Source organism: Meles meles, chromosome 2, assembly GCF_922984935.1.
Source record: "Meles meles chromosome 2, mMelMel3.1 paternal haplotype, whole genome shotgun sequence".
Classification (NCBI taxonomy): Eukaryota; Metazoa; Chordata; class Mammalia; order Carnivora; family Mustelidae; genus Meles; species Meles meles.
Window position 1 is genome coordinate 169916859 of NC_060067.1, and position 21065 is coordinate 169937923.

Here is a 21065-nt window from a genome sequence, read left to right on the forward strand (position 1 = left end):
TCATTTCACCGCTTGCTAGGAAAGCTCAGATGGCCTGGAGACACGTCCACCACACCCAAGTTTCCTCCCGCCAAACCTGCTAAACCTCAAACATCAGAAGTGGCAGTTTTAATCCTAAAACAACAACTAAAGAAAAACTGCCATTAGCAACTAATTGTAAAATATCTCTTTAAAACTCAAATTCAGGGGTAAAAATGAGTTCCTAAATATCAGTGTAATAACATACTATGAATACAACAGCAGATAAATAAAACATATAATAATATTTATGACACATAGTGGCTGAATTATAATTTACTTTCACTTTGTCTTCTTTTACAAGATAAATTCATTAATATATTGCTAGATAGGATTTAATTTTTATGTCTTTATCACTCGGCACAAGAGAATGAGCACAAAATATCACAAAAATATAAATTTTAAAATTCAAACATAAAATAATTAAAATCAAACTATCTGTAGAAGTAATTCACCTTGAATATAATAGGTAAATTGATGACTATGGAATTTCAAAAATAGTCACATTCCAGTCAAGGTAACAAGGTGTAGTTTAAGTCTCATTTTGTGAAGAAAAACCTGTAAATAAATGCGTGCCTTTCAGAATGACTGATTCAAAAGCCGAGACAGGCTATAAGGTACAGAGAGGACCCTCAAAGAAACAGACAATCAAACTCAAAGGGATTAAATAAAGCTTCTCAGGACACAGACCAAATCACAACTTTCTAAACTGATATTAAAGGCCATGATCGGGAGACTGGGTGGCTCAGTGGGTTAAAGCCTCTGCCTTCGGCTCAGGTCATGATCTCAGGGTCCTGGGATCGAGCCCCACATCGGGCTCTCTGCTCGGCAGGGAACCTGCTTCCCCCTGTCTCTCTGCCTGCCTCTCTGCCTACTTGTGATCTCTGTCTGTCAAATAAATAAATGAAATCTTAAAAAAAAAAAAAAAGACCATGATCATACCTTCATTCACCTTTCCACCTGAGTCAGTATTCTACTGTTCTCCACAACATCACACTCATCTCTCCCACAACAAAATGTTCTCCCCATTCTTTCCACATATTCAAATCCTACCTGTCCTCTAAGACTCAGAACACATCTGCATCCCTCCAAGAAGCCTCTGATGACTCCTTCATTTCCCACTCTGTTCTCTCCTCTCCTGTATATATAATATGATGACCACATATCCCTGATTTCCCACACTGCTCCTGATCTCGACAGTCTGTCTCCTTTTAGAAGTCTATGTCTGTCTCTAGCAGGATCTTTAACATGGAATTAGTCATCTGTTCATGAGATTTAACCCAATTATCTGGCACTTAAATACATCATCTTCTATTTAATGACTCTGAGCATGAATATCATCTTGCTTTTAAGTTCATCAGCTTTTTATAAACAGTGATTAGCAGTATTGGGTACATAGCAAACACTCAATAAATATTTGCAGAGATTATTTAAATGTATTAAACAAGAGAAACTTACTTCCCGCCCCTATTTTCTTCTCTTACTTTTAATTACCTAGATATAAGAACCAAAGCTATACAAATCTCAGTTCCCAGCACATTTTAGGGAACTTGCCACCACAAATAATCTTTAGTCACTTTTCCTTTAAAAAGAACGGGGTCAATGTTTATAGCAGCAATGGCCATGGTCGCCAAACTGTGGAAAGAACCAAGATGCCCTTCAACGGACGAATGGATAAGGAAGATGTGGGACATATACACGATGGAGTATTATGCCTCCATCAGAAAGGATGAATACCCAACTTTTGTAGCAACATGGACGGGACTGGAAGAGATTATGCTGAGTGAAGTAAGTCAAGCAGAGACAGTCAAGTATCATATGGTCTCACTTATTTGTGGAGCATAACAAAGAACATGGAGGACATGGGGAGATGGAGAGGAGAAGGGAGTTGAGGGAAATTGGAAGGGGAGATGAACTATGAGAGACTATGGACTCTGAAAAACAACCTGAGGTTTTCAGCAATTGCACTACTGGGTATTTCCCTAAAGATACAAACATAGTGATCCGAAGGGGCACGTGTACCCGAATGTTTATAGCAGCAATGTCTACAATAGCCAAACTATGGAAAGAACCTAGATGTCCATCAACAGATGAATGGATAAAGAAGATGTGGTATATATACACAATGGAATACTATGCAGCCATCAAAAGAAATGAAATCTTGCCATTTGCGACGACGTGGATGGAACTAGAGCATATCATGCTTAGTGAAATAAGTCAATCGGAGAAAGACAACTATCATATGATCTCCCTGATATGAGGACATGGAGAAGCAACATGGGGGGTTAGGGGGATAGGAGAAGAATAAATGAAACAAGATGGGATTGGGAGGGAGACAAACCATAAATGACTCTTAATCTCACAAAACAAACTGGGGGTTGCTGGGGGGAGGTGGGGTTGGGAGAGGGGGAGGGGGTTATGGACATTGGGGAGGGTATGTGCTATCGTGAGTGCTGTGAAGTGTGTAAACCTGGCGATTCACAGACCTGTACCCCTGCGGATAAAAATACATTATATGTTTATAAAAAAAAAAAAAAATGGAAGGGGAGGCGAACCATAAGAGACTATGGACTCTGAAAAACAACCTGAGGGTTTTGAAGGGTCAGGGGTGGGAGTTTGGGGGAACAGGTGTGGGTGGAATAGGGAGGGTGGGTATCCAGGTGGGTAATAGGGAGGGCACGTTTTGCATGGAGCACTGGGTGTTGTGCAAAAACAATGAATACTGTTACGCTGAAAAAATAAATAAATTAATTTAAAAAAAAAAAAAAAAAAACCTGAGGTTTTGAAGGGGTGGGAGGTGGGAGGTTGGGGTACCCAGGTGGTGCACGTATTGCATGGAGCACTGGGTGTGGTGCAAAAACAATGAATACTGTTATGCTGAAAAGAAATTAAAAAAAAAAAGAAAATGGACAAAAAAAAAAAAAGAACGGGGTCTCACACTTCTTTTAAAAATTCTCTTTACTTTCACCAAGAACTAACTAAAGTTCACCACATTAGCTGTTCCAAGGACAAATGAAGAGAACGTATTTTAAATATTTAACAATCTGTCATCAAAAGGGCAAGCTCTCTAAACTGCTTTTCCTAGTGTAGTTAGCTGGATTTTACATTGAGCCATCCCTGTTCATTTGCTAGGGCTGCCCTCACAATCTCACAACAGAAATCTTTTTGTAAAATTGTTTGCAGGTCTCCTGACATACTGAAATAAACTTATCTATTCCTTAAGATTTGACCCTGGCCTTCTTAGCTCCACTATCTTATCAAGTCAATGAATACAGACTAGATACTCCAACATATGAATAGTACAGACATAACAAGGGGAAAAAACTGTTGGGGGGAAACAAAACTAAGCCATGGATGAAAAGGTGCTTAGTTTTACTCACTGCTATTCTGTATCTTGCCAAGAAATCTCTAATTCTGCAGTGTTGAAAGCAAACAGAACAGTGTTTTTATGTATTTTTTATTTCTATCACATTCCTGGTATTATAATTTCCCTCTGGATGAGGAAGGTTGGGTTGCTGAAGTTACACTGCAGGGAAAAAGGGGCAGGCTGGATGCTCCAATCATGGTGGATAAAGAATTTAGACATTTTGGTATCCTGAGACACAGAAGACTGCCCCAGTAAGAATTTGCTTTCTTCCTAATTTAATGGCCCTGTCATCAGCACCCTAATGCTGCCAAAAGAAAAGAACATGCATTAACTAATGTGATGCCTTAGGCGGTATCTTCTTTCCCTCCCAAAGGAAAATACAAGGATGTACTGCACTGCATCAACACCTTTCAAAAAATAATGAGCTCTACGAGACCTAAGAAAGAAATCATACAGACCAACAACATAAAAATATTTTAAGAGCAAAAACTGTGCCTTCAAATTATATTTCACACAATAGTCCAACAGGTGAGGCAGATAAAAGAGGGGATGCCTTTGACTGACTGGGATGGGGCATGGACTCATAACCACTATCTCCTATTCCCCAAAACCTCAGGGAGACATGAAGATTTTGGTTTCAAGATTAAAAAGAAAAAAGAAAAAACGAACAGAAAAAGTTAAATAGTTTATCCAGTATCACACCACCCACTGATGACAAAGTCAGAATTACAGCCCACTTTCTTTTTTTTTTTAAAGACTTTATTTATTTGACAGAGATCACAAGTAGGCAGAGGCAGGCAGAGAGAGAAAGGGGAAAACAGGTTCCCTGCTGAGCAGAGAGCCCAATGTGGGTCTCCATACCAGGACTCTAGATTCATGACCTCAGCCAAAGGCAGAGGCTTTAATCCACTGAGCCACCTGGGCGCCCCTACAGTCCACTTTCATACAGACTGGCATTTAGGGGTATAGTGGCACCTGACTCTGCTCTCCACTGAAGTGTAGGGTATTGTGGGAAGACTCAGGCATTGAACTCAGGTTGGCATACCAGTCCCATCATTCCTTGTTGTGGAACCTAAGGTTAAATTATTTAAACCTCAGTGAATCTCATCTATGAAATAAACTGGGAGTGCAGGGGAGGCACACTAATATCAGAGGAGTCTTCTGAGGTTTAAACTAATACACAAATTTTCTAGTAGAGTTATCTGTTACATAATAAGTGTGTAAAAATGTTCACTCAGGATTGAACCCCCCAAAATTAAGAAAAATATCCTACTCATGTTATCAGCCTATGTCATAATTTAATACAGAGCAAAACAAGTGCAGCAACCAAAAACCTATCCATTAAAGAACAGTTTAGGACGTTCCACATTAGTCTTTCAGTTATTACATATCCAATAATATTGACTTCTTTGGAAGCTTTTGCAAATTTTATATACAAGGGGAAAAAACAGCACTCCAGACTGGGTTTCATACATTATTTTAATGCATCTTATATTCAGGCAATATTATTATCAACAGCCTACCAAAATGTCTATCTGAGGGTATAGCTGATTAACATGTCTATTTCAAAAACTGAAGTTTGTTTTTTGCCATAAAAATTCCAAAATCTTTAATTTCGTAACATCAAAATGAGATTAAGACACAAAAGATTTAATGTGTATTTGTACACCACTGCAATTTTTATAAACCTCCAGATTAGATTAGGCAGAAAGAACAAAAGCATACTAACTGACCTTCAAAATGAATCTGCAAGAAATCTGCCTGCAGAAAAAGCAAACAGCACTTGTGACCCTCTACTGAAAGTGTTACACATTTTGTCCACCAGAGGGCAGTGTTGTCTCACTATTAACAGAACTGCATGCCCAATTAAGAAACTCGGGTATAAAATTCTATTTTCAAAAAATTTCTTTCCAAGCTTTTGGGGGAAAAGGTATCTACTCATTGGAGGAAAACCTATAAATCTAACACTAGATATGTGCAATTAGGTTAAAATTATATCATAAAAGATGGTCCAGTTTTCAAAATTATTTTGTGCCTATGAATTAATCAAACCTCTAGGTATAGGATTATCCTAAAAGGAACAAAGACTCACTATGTCCAGTTCCACCTAGCCAAGCTTGCTGCAGTTCTGCCTAGTCCTTAATCCTCACTCAGCCTGACACTATAAAGCTCAAGAAGCTGGTGGGCAGTAGCAGATAGAATAACGTTTTATCATATATTTTAAACCATTTCATGATGCTTAGGGCATACGAATCCTTGTATTAAACATCTACCCCACCATACCCATAAAAATACTCTCACTTCGCAGTAAATATATCCATAATTTTAGCTTGAGAGATTCAGTATCTATCCTGTCTCAGTGACAAAAGCCCAGTGAGGGCTGCCAAGGGTTTAGGGGCACAGAATATGCAAGACCACTTCTAGAGGTCTTTTCAGGAAAATAGCAACCAACTACCCTGAGTGATTTTAACAAGTCATAGGATCATGAGGTTTAATCTAAACAACTTTACACACATATATATACTATGTGATACACAGAGTTGTCTAGACACACACACAGTTAACTCCTCGTTTCTAGACACTTCAGTCTTGATCTTACTAGATTCATCTATGGCATGAATTACTCCCTTATTAAAATCCTTTCTGTCATTTGCCAAATACCTTTCCATTCTGATTTTCATTTAAACACCACTCTCTCATCCTAACCTTTAATTTTTCTTCTCTTCAAAGTGCCATCTTTTCATTTTGTACATGCTTCCTGGGCAATCCTATGCACTTCCAAAACCTCTTCTCTCTGGCCCAGACCTGTATGCCCACCTGCCCACCAGATCTCTCCGAGTGTGCCACAGGCATCTCAAACTCAACACATCCAAATGTCACTGTTCTTTTCTTGCCCCCCACACCTTCTCTTCCTTCGAACCTGCATTGCTGAAAGGCACTACCATCTCCTGAGCCGCCCAAGCAGATGCCACTCAGGGCCTCCCTCCTCTTCCTTTCCACATCCACTCAGCAGGAGCTCCCCATTCTGCAGGAAGCCTCTTCTCTTCAGTCTCCACTGCCTTAGTCCCTTCCTCCTCACAAATCCCTTGCATTCCCACATGACTCTGCAGCAGAGGTACCGGCGGTTTAACCCCCTGGCCCATTCGTCTTCCTCCCTTACTAACAGAACTCCCAATTTTTAGCTGGGCACATGGCCACTTGGAATGAAGATTATATTTTTGACATTTCCCCTGTAGCTACGGCACCACATTATAAACGACAAGCTCTAACTGAAAGTGTTCTCTAGTCCTGTCCCCCAAATATCTTTAATTTACATATAGCACATGCCCCTCTACCATTCCAGTGCTCCTCCTGCACCTTCCAGCTCTCAAGGAATATGGCAGAGCTCAAGCAACCACATCAGACGGTGAGAAATGTTCAAAGGCTACCAAACCAGAGTCCAAAGGAGTCAGGATCATCTGACTGCAGCATCAGCATCTGAGCTTTAAATCATCGGTGTAGATTCCTTCCATGGGAGAGAAGAGTAAACTTTTGTCTAAGCCACTACTGTGTGTGTGGGATGTGTGTGTGTGTGTGTGTGTGTGTGTGTGCGCGCGCGCACACACATGCGCATGTGTTTGCATGAGCAGGCACCCTCCTAACATGGTACACAGCCAATAATCTCACCTTTCCGTAACTGCAATCCAATCTCTAGGCTACTTCCTGTAAATCCCAAATGTGAAAAATTAGTCCATTATTTTAAAAAATCCATTCTATACATACTCCTTAGCATGGTATGTGAAACAGTTCACAACCTGGCCCTTGCCTTCCACAGGCCTTCTCCCTCATTGCTGCTGTGCTGACGCCAGCTGCTCTGAACAGTATGCAGTGTTCACAGTAACACATCTTTGCATTTGCTCCTTCCTGTTGGAAACATCTTTCTTCTGAGCACCCACTCCACCTGACCCTCAAAAACCCTGCTTGGATAATCACCTCCCGAGAAGCCTTCCCTCCAGTCGATCTTAAGTGTGCTCCCAATCCTCCCAAATCTCCCTGTTCTTCCTTCCACTAGAGCAAGTAGCACACTGTGTTAGAATCATATTATTTGTCTGTTTCCCTCACAGGACTTCAGTCAGACTCTATGCTTTATTTCTGTATCTCCAGCCTAGCAACTATAGATACTTATTATATGTTGAAGAAGTAAAAACGCAGAAGTGCCTTTACTTGCCTTGAAGGAAGTTTTTGGCATCTGGTACCTAACACAAATGAAAATCCAGGCTTCCTGATTCTTCGCCCAGGCCTGTTTCCAGTGCATCAGCATTTCCCCAACTGTGTTCCAATGACTTTCAGTTCCACTAACCTGTCAAAGTCCTTCCACCGTCTCCCCACCCTGCTGGCTACTTTCTGCCCAGAAGCTCTTCTCCCTCAGCCTCTCCCTCAGTCGGGGTCCCATTCTCCATCAAAGAACCACCAGCCCCAACCCAGGCAGGACCCTACTCTCCCAGTACTTTTTAACATCCTCTAAACTTCAGCTTAACCTTATCTTTTAAACTTCAGCTTAACCATATCCTGAAACTCACAAATCTCTACAATTTCCTTTATTCTTTCTAAAAATAGAGGTTTCGCCTCTCAGAATTTTTTTTTTAATTTATTTGACAGACAGAGATCACAAGTCGACAGAGAGGGAGACAGAGAGAGAGGGGGGAAGCAGGCTCCCTGCTGAGCAGAGAGCCCGATGTGGGGCTCCATCCCAGGACCCTGAGATCATGACCCCAGCCGAAGGCAGAGGCTTTAACCCACTGAGCCACCCAGGGGCCCCTTGCCTCTCAGAATTTTTGAAGACTTGCCCTTTCTTTCTGTTTTTCCAAGATTATCTAGAGTGGATCCGTACTTTATCTGTAAATCTGCTCAGCCTCTCAGGACACAATCCCTCACAGCTGAAATTCAGCTACAAAGAGCAAGTTGAGCTCTTCCTGGGCTTTTGCTTCTCAGCACTGTTTGCTCTACCATTTCCAAAAAGGCAACTGCTCTCAGTGATAGGAAAAACCCAACCCGGCAGGAGTTTCGTATCTGTACTCTATCTCAGAAATCTCTTACCATGACCTCCCACACCCTTAGGAAGGAGTGTAACCCTCCCTTGCCTTCTCATCAGATGCCCTGTCATTACTGCACTCACCCCTAAAGAGCAGGACGGCTCCCAGTGAAATCTGATAACACCAGGGTCTCAATCACCCAGGGCATTCATTACAGTACTAGGTGTTCAGGTCACACACCAAAATCAGAATTACTGCGGGGGAGGGGGGGAGCTCAAGAATCCAAACTGTTTTTTCAGCTTTACTGAGATACAACAGATAGTAAAATCATAAGATTTTAAAGCATACGAGGCGATATTTGATATACATATGCACCATGAAAGGAAGTATTTGAGGTTTTATTTTTTATGATTTTATTTATTTGACAGAGAGGGATACAGCAAGAGAGGGAACACAAGCAGGGAAACGGGAGAGGGAGAGGGAGAAGCAGGCTTCCCTCTGAGCAGGGAACCCGAAGCAGGGCTCTATTCCAGGACCCTAGGATCATGACCCGAGCCAAAGACAGACGCTTAATGACTAAGCCACCCAGGAGCCCCAATACTTGAGTTTTTAACAAGCATTCCAAGCATCCAAGGTTGTCAATATTTCTCTGCTGGCAAGGCAGGACAGGTCTGGACAAAACAGGGGCCACAGAATCCCCAGAAACTGTCACCTGAAGCCTGAAGCAGCTGCCTTCATTCATCCTAAGTGTATAATACAAAGAATATCATCTAAGTATGTCATGAAGCGGGAAAGGTTTGCAGAGTTCCTAGAATTTGTAGAGAACTATTAAATTAGTATTTCTAGGGGAGATTCACAATGATCATTTTCAAAACTTCCACAGGGCAATCTGATGTGCTTAAGGACCACTGCTTTAAAATAGCAATTCTCAGAGAGACTGGGTGGCTCAGTCAGTGAAGCATATGACTCCTGATTCTGGCTCAGGTCACAGTCCCAGGGTGGTGAGATCAAGCCCTGTAGGCAGCTCTGAACTCGGTGCAGTGTCTGCTTTAGATTCTCTCCCTCTCCATCTTCTTCTTCATCTCCCCCTGCCCCACCCCATACTTGCCTGGTGTTCTTTCTCAAATAAATAAAATCTTTAGAAAAATTTTTAAAAAGCAATTCTCAACTTCATAAGATCAAAAATGCCTTTAATAACAAATATTTTACAATGCCTCCTTTATTATTATGAAGTGACATTCAAAAATAATAAAACCTGCCTAAATATAAAATTCAAACTAATCAATAATTTTTGGAATGTGGTGCATTCATGATTTTCATTATGTAAATTCGTAAGTTAGTCAAATGCTTGCTTGCTTCTAAACACAGAGTCACCCGGATGGCAAGGCTGAAGCACAGATAACAGGTGTGTGGAACTGATGACTCAACAGCCATGAACAACACCACCTGTGAGACATGGTAATATGAAACGGTGAATACGTTTTAGTAAACTTCCAAACTAAGTAAAATCTTTCCTTGATTCACATGATAGTAACAGTGCTAGAAAATTCAGTGATATTTAAAATAATGCAAAAAACATTTTGTTTATATGTCGCAAGTCCAGGGGTACCTGGGTGGCTCAGTGGGTTAAGCACCTGCCTTCAGCTCAGGTCATGATCCTGGGGGCCTGGGATCCAGCCTCACACTGGGGACCCGGCTACTCCCTCTCCATCTGCCTGCTGCTCTGCCTACTTATGCTCACTCCCTCTGTCAAATGAATAAAATCTTTAAAATTTATTTGTTTAAAAACAAATAAAATGTTTAAAAAAAAAAAAACAAACACGCCCTAAGTCCAGATCATTAGAAACGTGTTTTTCCCCAACATGAACGTCCAGTAGGATATTCACGGTCAAGCAGCAAGTGGAACAATTCTTCCTCCTGCAGTACTATCCCACACTCGATTATAAGATGCCTACCGTCCCTGGTCTTCCCCATTAAAGTTCATGAGCCAACCCTCACCCCAATATCTGAAACAGTTAAAATCATCCCCACATGTTTCCAAAACCACTTCCTTAACATAACCATTCAACCTCCTCAAGCAGCAAGAACAGAGGCAGTTGTATCAGGCCACAATATAATTTTCCCTCATACTCCCGTCTTATAGTATAGTAACTCCAGAATCTCTACCTCATTCCACCCATACAATGTTTCCCAAAGCAAGTATTTCCATAAATACTAGCAAAACAGGAATTGCTGATGAAATTCCACATGAATGGACAAATATCACAGACATGAGAAAACTTCATAAATTCTTTAAAAACTAATGCACACTATTTTTTAATAATCTAATGTTTCCTATTGACATTACTTTTTAATTTCAGAGCTGTCCTCTCATTTATCTGATGATCTTCAAACTGGCAGTGGTTCCTAAGCCCTACAGTTTGGGTTTACATATAGCTCAAGTAATTACCTTTTTGAGACTCTTTTTTTTTTTTTTTAATTTTTTATTTCTTTGACAGAGAGAAATCACAACTAGGCAGAGAGGCATGCAGAGAGAGAGGAGGAAGCAGGCTCCCTGCCAAGCAGAGAGCCCGATGCGGGGCTCGATCCCAGGACCCTGGGACCATGACCTGAGCTGAAGGCAGAGGCTTTAACCCACTGAGCCACCCAGGCGCCCCAGTAATTACCTTTTTAAATACAGCAATTCTTATAAGTTTTTATTTAAATTCCAGTTATATTAAAATACAGTTTAATATGTTTCAGGTGTACAATATCATTCATATTATTCAACACTTCCATACATCACCGGGTCCTCATCACAAGTGCACTCCTGAATCCCAATCACCTAATTAACCCACAATCCCATCTACCTCCCCTCTTGTAACCATCAGTTTGTTCTTTATAGTTAAGACTGTTTATTAGCTTGCCCTCCCACCGGTTTCCCCCTTTGTTCATCTGTTTTATTTCTTAAATTTCACATATGAATGTATTTGTCTTTCTCTTACTTAATTTGCTGACCATAAGACTCTCTAGCTCCATCCACATCATTGTAAATGGCAGGAATTTATTTTTTTTAATGGCTGAATCATATTCCACTGTATATATATATACCATTTCTTCTTTATCCATTCATCAGTCAATGGACACTCGGGCTGTTTTATAATTTGGCTATTACACATAATGCTGCTATAAACATGGGGGTGCACGTATCCCTTCGAATGTGTGTGTGTGTGTGTGTGTGTGTGTGTTTTAATATTTTATTTATTTATTTGAGAGCAAGAGAGTGAATGAGAGAGAGAGCAAAGCCAGGGGAGAGGCAGAAGAAGAAGCAGGCTCCCTGATGAGCAGGGAAGACCCTGGTATCATGACAAGAGCCAAAAGCAGACACTTAACTGAGCCATTCAGGCTCCCGAATTAGTATCTACAATGCCATAGTTCTTAAGCCTGTGTGTCATAATCATCACCTGAGGAGCTGTTTAAAAATTTAGAGATGCCTGAGTGCCTTGCCCACACATTCGACTGCAGAGGACAGGAGAAGGTGGGACCCAGGAATCTTTGTTCTCTTTGGAAAGTGTACAAGTGATTTTCATGCTGGCAGGCCCAGATCCAGTTTTGTGCCTCCTGAAATTTACACAACCTGAGGTGCTCTCTTTAAGAGAAAGAAGAAAAAACTGTTATGTCTCTCAAGCCCTTGGAAAATCCTGTGCATGAGCTTCATGACTTATTATAGTAATATGACTCTAAAGCAGAGACCATAAGTCCAAAATGCCTACAAGCTTCAGGAGATAACAAACGGACAGCAGGCAAAGTAGGAGATAACACAAGAGGCCTGCTGACTGGAGCTCCAAAGAGGCCAGCTGCTGTTTGGCATCAGGGCCCACTCAGTGTTGCACTCTCAGATTTTTAACAGAAGGCTGAAATCTTGGGGTTTTTTTGTTTTGTTTTGTTTTGTTTTGCCCGTTCATTCATTTATTCACCAGAAATACTTACACTAGCACTTGGGATATAATGGTTAATAAGGCGGACGTCCTCGTTTCCATCACGCTGTGATGTAATTGTTTAAGGACTACAATAGTAACACAGCCTGATGCAAAGTAGAAAGGACTAGGCAGGAGGCGCAGCTTGCTTTAGCAGCATGTCGCAGGACGAATAAGTTCCACGCTGCCTCTCCTTTGGCTCTTCCTCAACAAAGGTAAAGTGCTCTCTTGTTCACAGCAATTTATCAAGCTTACTTCTTGGCGCCCCTTAAAAGAAACTTCTGATGTCATTTTGGTCAAAATATTCAGAATCAAGGCCACATTCATCTTCCTGCTTTGTTCCCTGAAGTCCACATTAAAGGGTCTTCCTTAAAATACAGATTTGATTTTGTTTTCCGTCACCAAGCAGGGGCCTGGGTAGACAACTCCCTGCACTTGTCCTTCAGAGACAGTCTTCAGAGTCCCAGAGGCAGCCTGCTGGTCCGTGCTGGGAGGCAGACGTTGCCTCTCTCTTATGAGCAGACACTCCATATGAGACCATGGGGGCCGCTGCCTCTCTGAGCCTCAGTTTCCCTTATCTTCTAAAAAACTGAGATTCAGTTAACTCTAGGGTTCTTTTCTACCCTCCTACATTCAGAATCTCCTTCTCTATTTATTAGGAAAGAAATCTCTGGAATCAATGGTGCTTTTGCATCATTAGAGGGCATAATTCCCTTGGACTAGGAAATGAAGGAACATTTTGAGAAATTAAAATTTTTCATGTGCAGCACTGGATTCTTCTCTTGATGAGCATCAGAGAGGGAAGGACAGGGTGAAGAAGTGGAAGTGAGGAAGCTGTCAATCAAATGCTTGGGGTACAGTGTACTGTGTGGAACTTCAGGTCTCACTAGTCGGCCATGAAATCAGCTCATCACGTTAGAAATAGCATTAAATTAAAATAAAGTACGGGCCCCTGAGTGGCCCGATCAGTGAAGCATATGACTCTTGGTTTCAGCTCGTGAGACCAAGCCCAGTGTCGGGCTCTGCGCTCAGTGAGGAGTCTGCTTGTGATTCTCTCTCTCCCTCTCTCTCTCTCTTCCTCAGAACTTATAACACTTTTTTCTTTTCTTTTTTTTTATTTCTTATTTTTTATAAACGTATAATGTATTTTTATCCCCAGGGGTACAGGTCTGTGAATCGCCAGGTTTACACACTTTACTCACCATAGCACATACCCACCCCAATGTCCATAACCCTACTCCCCCTCTCCCAACTCCCCCTCCCCCCAGCAACCCTAAGTTTGTTTTGTGAGATTAAGAGTCACTTATGGTTTGTCTCCCTCCCAATCCCATCTTCTTTCATTTATTCTTCTCTTATCCCCCTAATCCCCCGTGTTGCATCTCCACGTCCTCATATCAGGGAGATCATATGATAGTTGCCTTTCTCCGATTGACTTATTTCACTAAGCATGATATCCTCTAGTTCCATCCACGTCATCGCAAATGGCAAGATTTCATTTCTTTTGATGGCTGCATAGTATTCCATTGTGTATATATACCATTCTTCTTTATCCATTCATCTGTGGATGGACATCTAAGTTCTTTCGATAGTTTGGCTATTGTAGACATTGCTTCTATAAACATCCAGGTGCACATGCCCCTTCGGATCACTATGTTTGTATCTTTAGGGTAAATACCCAGTACTGCAATTGCTGGGTCATAGGGTAGTTCTATTTTCAACATTTTGAGGAACCTCCATGCTGTTTTCCAGAGTGGTTGCACCAGCTTGCATTCTCACCAACAGTGGAGGAGGGTTGCCCTTTCTCCGCATCCTCGCTAGCATCTGTCATTTCCTGACTTGTTAATTTTAGCCATTCTGACTGGTGTGAGGTGATATCTCATTGTGGTTTTGATTTGTATTTCCCTGATGCCGAGTGACGTGGAGCACTTTTTCATGTGTCTGTTGGCCATCTGGATGTCTTCTTTGCAGAAATGTCTGTTTATGTCCTCTGCCCATTTCTTGATTGGATTGTTTGTTCTTTGGGTGTTGAGTTTGCTAAGTTCCTTATAGATTTTGGACACTAGCCCTTTATCTGATATGTCGTTTGCAAATACCTTCTCTCATTCTGTCAGTTGTCTTTTGGTTTTGTTAACTGTTTCCGTTGATGTGCAAAAGTTTTTGATCTTGATGAAATCCCAATAGTTCATTTTTGCCCTTGCTTCCCTTGCCTTTGGCGATGTTGCTAGGAAGATGTTGCTGCGGCTGAGGTCGAAGAGGTTGCTGCCTATGTTCTCCTCAAGGATTTTGATGGATTCCTTTCTCACATTAAGGTCCTTCATCCATTTTGAGTCTATTTTTGTGTGTGGTGTAAGGAAGTGGTCTAATTTCATAAGTGGTCCAATTTCATTTTTCTGCATGTGGCTGTCCAATTTTCCCAGCACCATTTATTGAAGAGGCTGTCTTTTTTCCATTGGACATTCTTTCCTGCTTTGTCAAAGATGAGTTGACCATAGAGTTGAGGGTCGATTTCTGGGCTCTCTATTCTGTTCCATTGATCTATGTGTCTGTTTTTGTGCCAATACCATGCTGTCTTGATGATGACAGCTTTGTAATAGAGCTTGAAGTCCGGAATTGTGATGCCACCAACTTTGACTTTCTTTTTCAATATTCCTTTGGCTATTCGAGGTCTTTTCTGGTTCCATATAAACTTTAGGATTATTTGTTCCATTTCTTTGAAAAAAATGGATGGTATTTTGGTAGGGATTGCATTAAATGTGTAGATTGCTTTAGGTAGCATAGACATTTTCACAATATTTATTCTTCCAATCCAGGAGCATGGAACATTTTTCCATTTCTTTGTGTCTTCCTCAATTTCTTTCATGAGTACTTTATAGTTTTCTGCATATAGATTCTTAGCCTCTTTGGTTAGGTTTATTCCTAGGTATCTTATAGTTTTGGGTGCAATTGTAAATGGGATTGACTTCTTAATTTCTCTTTCTTCTGTCTTGTTGTTCGTGCACAGAAATGCCACTGATTTCTATGCATTGATTTTATATCCTGACACTTTACTGAATTCCTGTACAAGTTCTAGTAGTTTTGGAGTGGAGTCTTTTGGGTTTTCCACATATAGTATCATATCATCTGTGAAGAGTGATACTTTGACTTCTTCTTTGCCAATTTGGATGCCTTTAATTTCCTTTTGTTGTCTGATTGCTGAGGCTAGGACTTCTAGTACTATGTTGAATAGCAGTGGTGATAATGGGCATCCCTGCTGTGTTCCTGACCTTAACAGAAAAGCTTTCAGTTTTTCTCCATTGAGAATGATATTTGCGGTGGGTTCTTCATAGATGGCTTTGAGGATATTGAGGTATGTGCCCTCTCTCCCTACACTTTGAAGAGTTTTGATCAGGAAGGGATGCTGTCCTTTGTCAAATGCTTTTTCAGCATCTATTGAGAGTATCATATGGTTCTTGTTCTTTCTTTTATTAATGTGTTATATCCCATTGATTGATTTGCAGATGTTGAACCAAACTTGAAGCCCTGAAATAAATCTCACTTGGTCGTGGGGAATAATCCTTTTAATGTACTGTTGAATCCTACTGGCTAGTATTTTGGTGAGAATTTTTGCATCTGTGTTCATCAAGGATATTGGTCTGTAGTTCTCTTTTTTGGTGGGATCCTTGTCTGGTTTTGGGATCAAGGTGATGGTGGCCTCATAAAATGAGTTTGGAAGTTTTCCTTCCATTTCTATTTTTTGGAACAGTTTCAGGAGAATAGGAATTAGTTCTTCTTTAAATGTTTGGTAGAATTCCCCTGGAAAGCCATCTGGCCCTGGGCTTTTGTTTGTTTGGAGATTTTTGATGACTGTTTCAATCTCCTTACTGGTTATGGGCCTGTTCAGGTTTTCTATTTCTTCCTGGTTCAGTTGTGGTAGTTTATATGTCTCTAGGAATGCATCCATTTCTTCCAGATTGTCAAATTTGTTGGCGTAGAGTTGCTCATAGTACGTTCTTATAATTGTCTGTATTTCTTTGGTGTTAGTTGTGATCTCTCCTCTTTCATTCATGATTTTATTTATTTGGGTCCTTTCTCTTTTCTTTTTGACAAGTCTGGCCAGGGGTGAAATCTGGGTTTTTATAGGAAATCTCTCAAATTTTAAAAGTTAGCTCAATTTTTAAATAAAATATTGGCTAGCCTAAATAAATCATGAGTGAAAGATGGCAGTATATAACCTCTGCTTTACAAAATAAAAGGGAAAAGACATCTCCTATATAAAAATAAAAGGAGGGGCACCTGGGTGGCTCAGTGGGTTTAATGCTCTGCCTTCCACTCAGGTCATGATCCCATGATCCCTGGGATCGAGCCCCGCATCCTGGGCTCTCTGCTCAGCAGGGAGCCTGCTTCCCCCACCAGTACAATGAACACTGGTTCAAAAAAAGTGGATCTCCTAGGCAAAACTAAAATACTGTACGGAGGAATGCTTTTCAGCACACGTTGCACATTGATTTTTGCAACACTCCTTAGCTATCTCAGTCTAAGAGATGCCAGGCAGTTCTGAGGAGACAGCTGGGGCTATCAGTGCTATGTGCACATGTGTGGACCAAGCAGCGAGAAGATGGAAGCACTAGACTATCATCACCCAAAACCCCAGGCAAAGAGAAAGTTCACAGTCCCTTCCTGGCCCACTTCACCTAGCTAAAATAGACCACTAAAAACTACTGCCTACCAAGCAGGGTCGGCAAAATAGCTGAAAAAACAGAGGACATCTGGACATCTGGCCAATTTAATAAGGGCCAAGGATTGGCGAGCTAGTCTAATATATACTTGTGTATCATAGTGTAAAATCACTTTGCTGCCTCCCATCATGGGTTGGAAGGAGGTTGGAAGTGGAAAGGAAAAAGTAAACTAAATAAAACATGCCAAAGACAGAGGATTTACCAAAGGACTTGACATAAAATTATAAACCAACTTGCATCTATGATGAAGACAAGAAAATAATAGAACAGAAGACCCTAGAATTAGGGGATTTGTCATTTGTTACTTTGTATATCTGTGGTTTTCTACACCAACCTATATCTTTCCTAAAGCAATGTCTCCTAGCTTTCCTGGGTCCCAAGGCCAGATGCAAAGATTAGGATAGGAACACGAATAGGGTTAGGTTGCAATGCGACTTTATCTCCATCCTGCTCTCCAGGAATTCTGTGTATGGAGAGGTGTCACACAAATCAATAAGATGCTCTACATTTACCCAATAACTTTCTTCATTAAAAATTATTTAGCTTCTTCCTCCACCATAAGCAAAAAAACAACTCAACATGATCACAGATCTAAATCTAAGTTAGGACTAAAAACTTAGAAGACAATATTACGAGTAAATCTTCTTGACCTTGGATTAGGCACAAGCTACTTAAGATACCAAAAGCACAAGCAACAAAAAATAACAAATAAATTGGATTTGATCAAATTTTAAAATTTTGTGCTATAAATGATACTATCAAAGCAGACAATCCACAAAATGTGAGAAAATATTTTCAAATAATATACCTGTATATAAAATATACAAAGAACCCTTAAAACTCAAACATAAAAAGACAAACCAACTAAAGGCTAGGCAAAGGATCTGAATAGACATTTCCCCAAGGAAGACATAAATAAGCCAATTAGCATATGAAAAGATGATCAACATCATTAATCATTAAGGAAATGCAAAACAAAACACAATGAGATTCTACCTCACATCCTCTAGGAATGGTTATAATAAAAAAAGATAATAATAAGTGTTAACAAGAATGTGGAGAAATGAGAACTCTTGTACAGAGCTGATGGGAATATAAAATAATACAACCGCCGTGGAAAAAATTTAGAATTTCCTCGAAAGGTTTAACATAGAATCACCACATTATCCAGCAATTCTACTTCTAGGTACATACCCAAGAGAAATGAAAGCATACATCCACATAAAAACCTATATCCACATGTTTATAAAACCATCATTCCTACTGGCCAAAAAGTGGAAGCAACCCAAGAATCTATCAAACAATGAATAGATAAATAAAATGTAGTCTTATCATACAATATTATTCTGCAATTTTTTATTATGGAACAAAGTAGTGATACATGCTATAGCATGGATGAAAACAACACAGTAAGTGAAAAAACTAATCACAAAAAACCACATATTATATGATTTCAGTTATATGAAGCAATTAGAATAAGCTAATCTATAGAGACAAAAAATAAATTATTGGCTGCCTACTGCAGTGGGGAGGGGAGGATACAGAGTGACTGCTAGTTCATGTAGTCTTTTCTTTTTAGGATGATGAAAATATTCTAAATTAATTGGTGTGATATATGCACAACTCTGTGAACAAATGAAAAACCACTGAACTTCATACTTTAAGTGGGTTAATTATGTGGTATTATATATATCTCAATAAAGCTATTAAAAAGCAGTACCGTTTCTGGGTATATATCCAAAGGAAATGAAATAAGTATCTCAAAGTGATATCTACACCTCCATGCTCACTGCAGTATTTACAGTAGCCAAAACATGGAAAGAACTGAAGTGTTCATTAACAAATAAGTGGATAAAGAAAATGTGGTATAATGTGGTATATACAATGTAAGGAAGGAGATCTGTCATTTATAACAACATGGACGGACCTTAACAGCATTATGCTAAGTGAGACAGAAACAAATACCACATGATCTCACTTTTATGGAAAATCTAAAAATCCACTTTTATGGAGAATCTACTCCTAGAAACGGAGTAGACTGGTGGTTACCAAGGACTAAGGGATGGGAAATGGGGAGATGTTGGTCAAAGGGTATAACTTCCAGTTAAGAAACTGAGTAAATTGTGGAAATTTAAAGTACAATATGGTGACCACAGTTAACAATACTGTATTGCATACTTGAAATATGCTTAGAGAGTAGATCTTAAATGCAATCACCACCAACAAACAAACAAACAAAAAAAGAGAGAAAGAAATAGTAACTGCGAGATATAGGTATGCTAACTAAATATGGTAATCACTTCACAATATATACATATATATATCAAGTCATCATACTGTAAATATTAAAGTTACACAATGTTATCTGTCAATTAAATGTCATAAAGCTGGAGAAAAAAAGAATTATTTGGGCTTCTGGGTTACCATGACAGACAAGGACACAAGTTTGCCTCCTCTCCTTTTCTTCTTTTTTTTTTTTTTTTTTAAAGATTTTATCTATTTATTTGACAGGGACCACAAGCAGGTAGAGAAGCAGGCGGGGGGGTGGGGGGAGCAGGCTCCCCGCTGAGCAGAGAGCCCAATGAGGGGCTTGATCCCAGGACCCTGAGATCATGACCTGAGCTGAAGGCAGAGGCTTTAACCCACTGAGCCACCCAGGTGTCCCTCCTTTTCTAAATCCTATTAAAATGAAAGCAAATTTCAAAAGAAAATAAATTTGCTAATGATGCTGAGAAAAAGAGGAACATTACTAAGCCAGAAATTTTAATGAGTTTATCAGACTGAAAGGAATGGATGGGGTTATAATCACAAAATAAAGCAGAAATCACAACCAAGACCCAATGCAGAAGGTTTCAGATAACCTAATGGTAATGCCTCAGAGAAGCTAAAAGCCCAGGGTTGACAGATGTCCACAGAGGTATGGATAAGCAGAATAGGAATGGGAAGCAGAACAGATGTCACTGTGATTAACTGAAGAATTAACTACAGAACAGTTTCCTATGTTGGTCCCTCTCCCACCACCCTCCCTACCTAGAGGCTGGCTGGCATCAAAGACTTAGCCTGAATATAACAGGCAGCACACCCACCTACCCCTGTACCAGTCCACAAATTTCAATGCACCAAGATTCTTCTCAGCCCTTCTCTATACACAAGGAAGAGGCCTGTTGGGGATGCATTCCACACACACAAAGAAGTTCTAGCTGTCATATTTGGGAACTCAGTCTTTTACTCATGCATATGAATGGGGAGAAAACAACTCCAACAGACATTTGAGGAAAAACAGTGGCTTCCAAGAAAAGCTCTAAGATTGAATAAAATAGAACTGACCCTGGATGAAGTAGAAATTACAGAAACGGAAGGTAATCTTAGAAAAAAACTTCTAATGAATTTTTTAGAGAGATTAGACATAATAATGCATATATAAAAGAACAGATAAAATGAATACTGAGTGATCAACTTCGTCTCTGTGGCGCAATCGGTTAGCGCGTTCGGCTGTTAACCGAAAGGTTGGTGGTTCGAGCCCACCCAGGGACGGTCCTCTCTATTTAAGGGGCGCCTGGGTGGCTCAGTGGGTTAAAGCCTCTGCTTTCAGCTCAGGTCATGATCCCAGGGTCCTGGGATCAAGCCCCGCATCAGGCTCTCTGCTCAGCAGGGAGCCTGCTTCCTCCTCTCTCTCTCTGCCTCTCTGCCTACTTATGATCTCTGTCTGTCAAATAAATAAATAAAATCTTAAAAAAAAAAAAGAAATGCATTAAAAAAAAAAGAAAACTGAGTGATCAGAGATTGGGAAAGAGCTTTTGAAATTATAAAATAGAATTATCAAAGTGAAACTTCTATTAGAGAGAATGGAAGGTAATATTTTAAAACAGGAGGGAAAAATTAAGAGACATTGATGATTAATCTGCATTTTTTTATTTTCTATAGCTTATATTTGGTTCTTATTCAAATATGTATGTCTAATTTCACATTTTTCTCTTTCATCATAATGGTGCCTCTT

At 40.1% G+C, this 21065-nt stretch overlaps 1 protein-coding gene and 1 non-coding gene across 3 annotated transcripts in view; one reads left to right on the top strand and one right to left on the bottom strand.

The window, feature by feature from the left end:
- Positions 1-21065, bottom strand: part of PSD3 (pleckstrin and Sec7 domain containing 3) — a 614599-nt gene that overhangs the window by 437372 nt on the left and 156162 nt on the right. The window lies entirely within an intron of this gene.
- Positions 20529-20602, top strand: TRNAN-GUU. The gene has a single exon. It is a non-coding gene; the product is annotated as a tRNA-Asn (tRNA).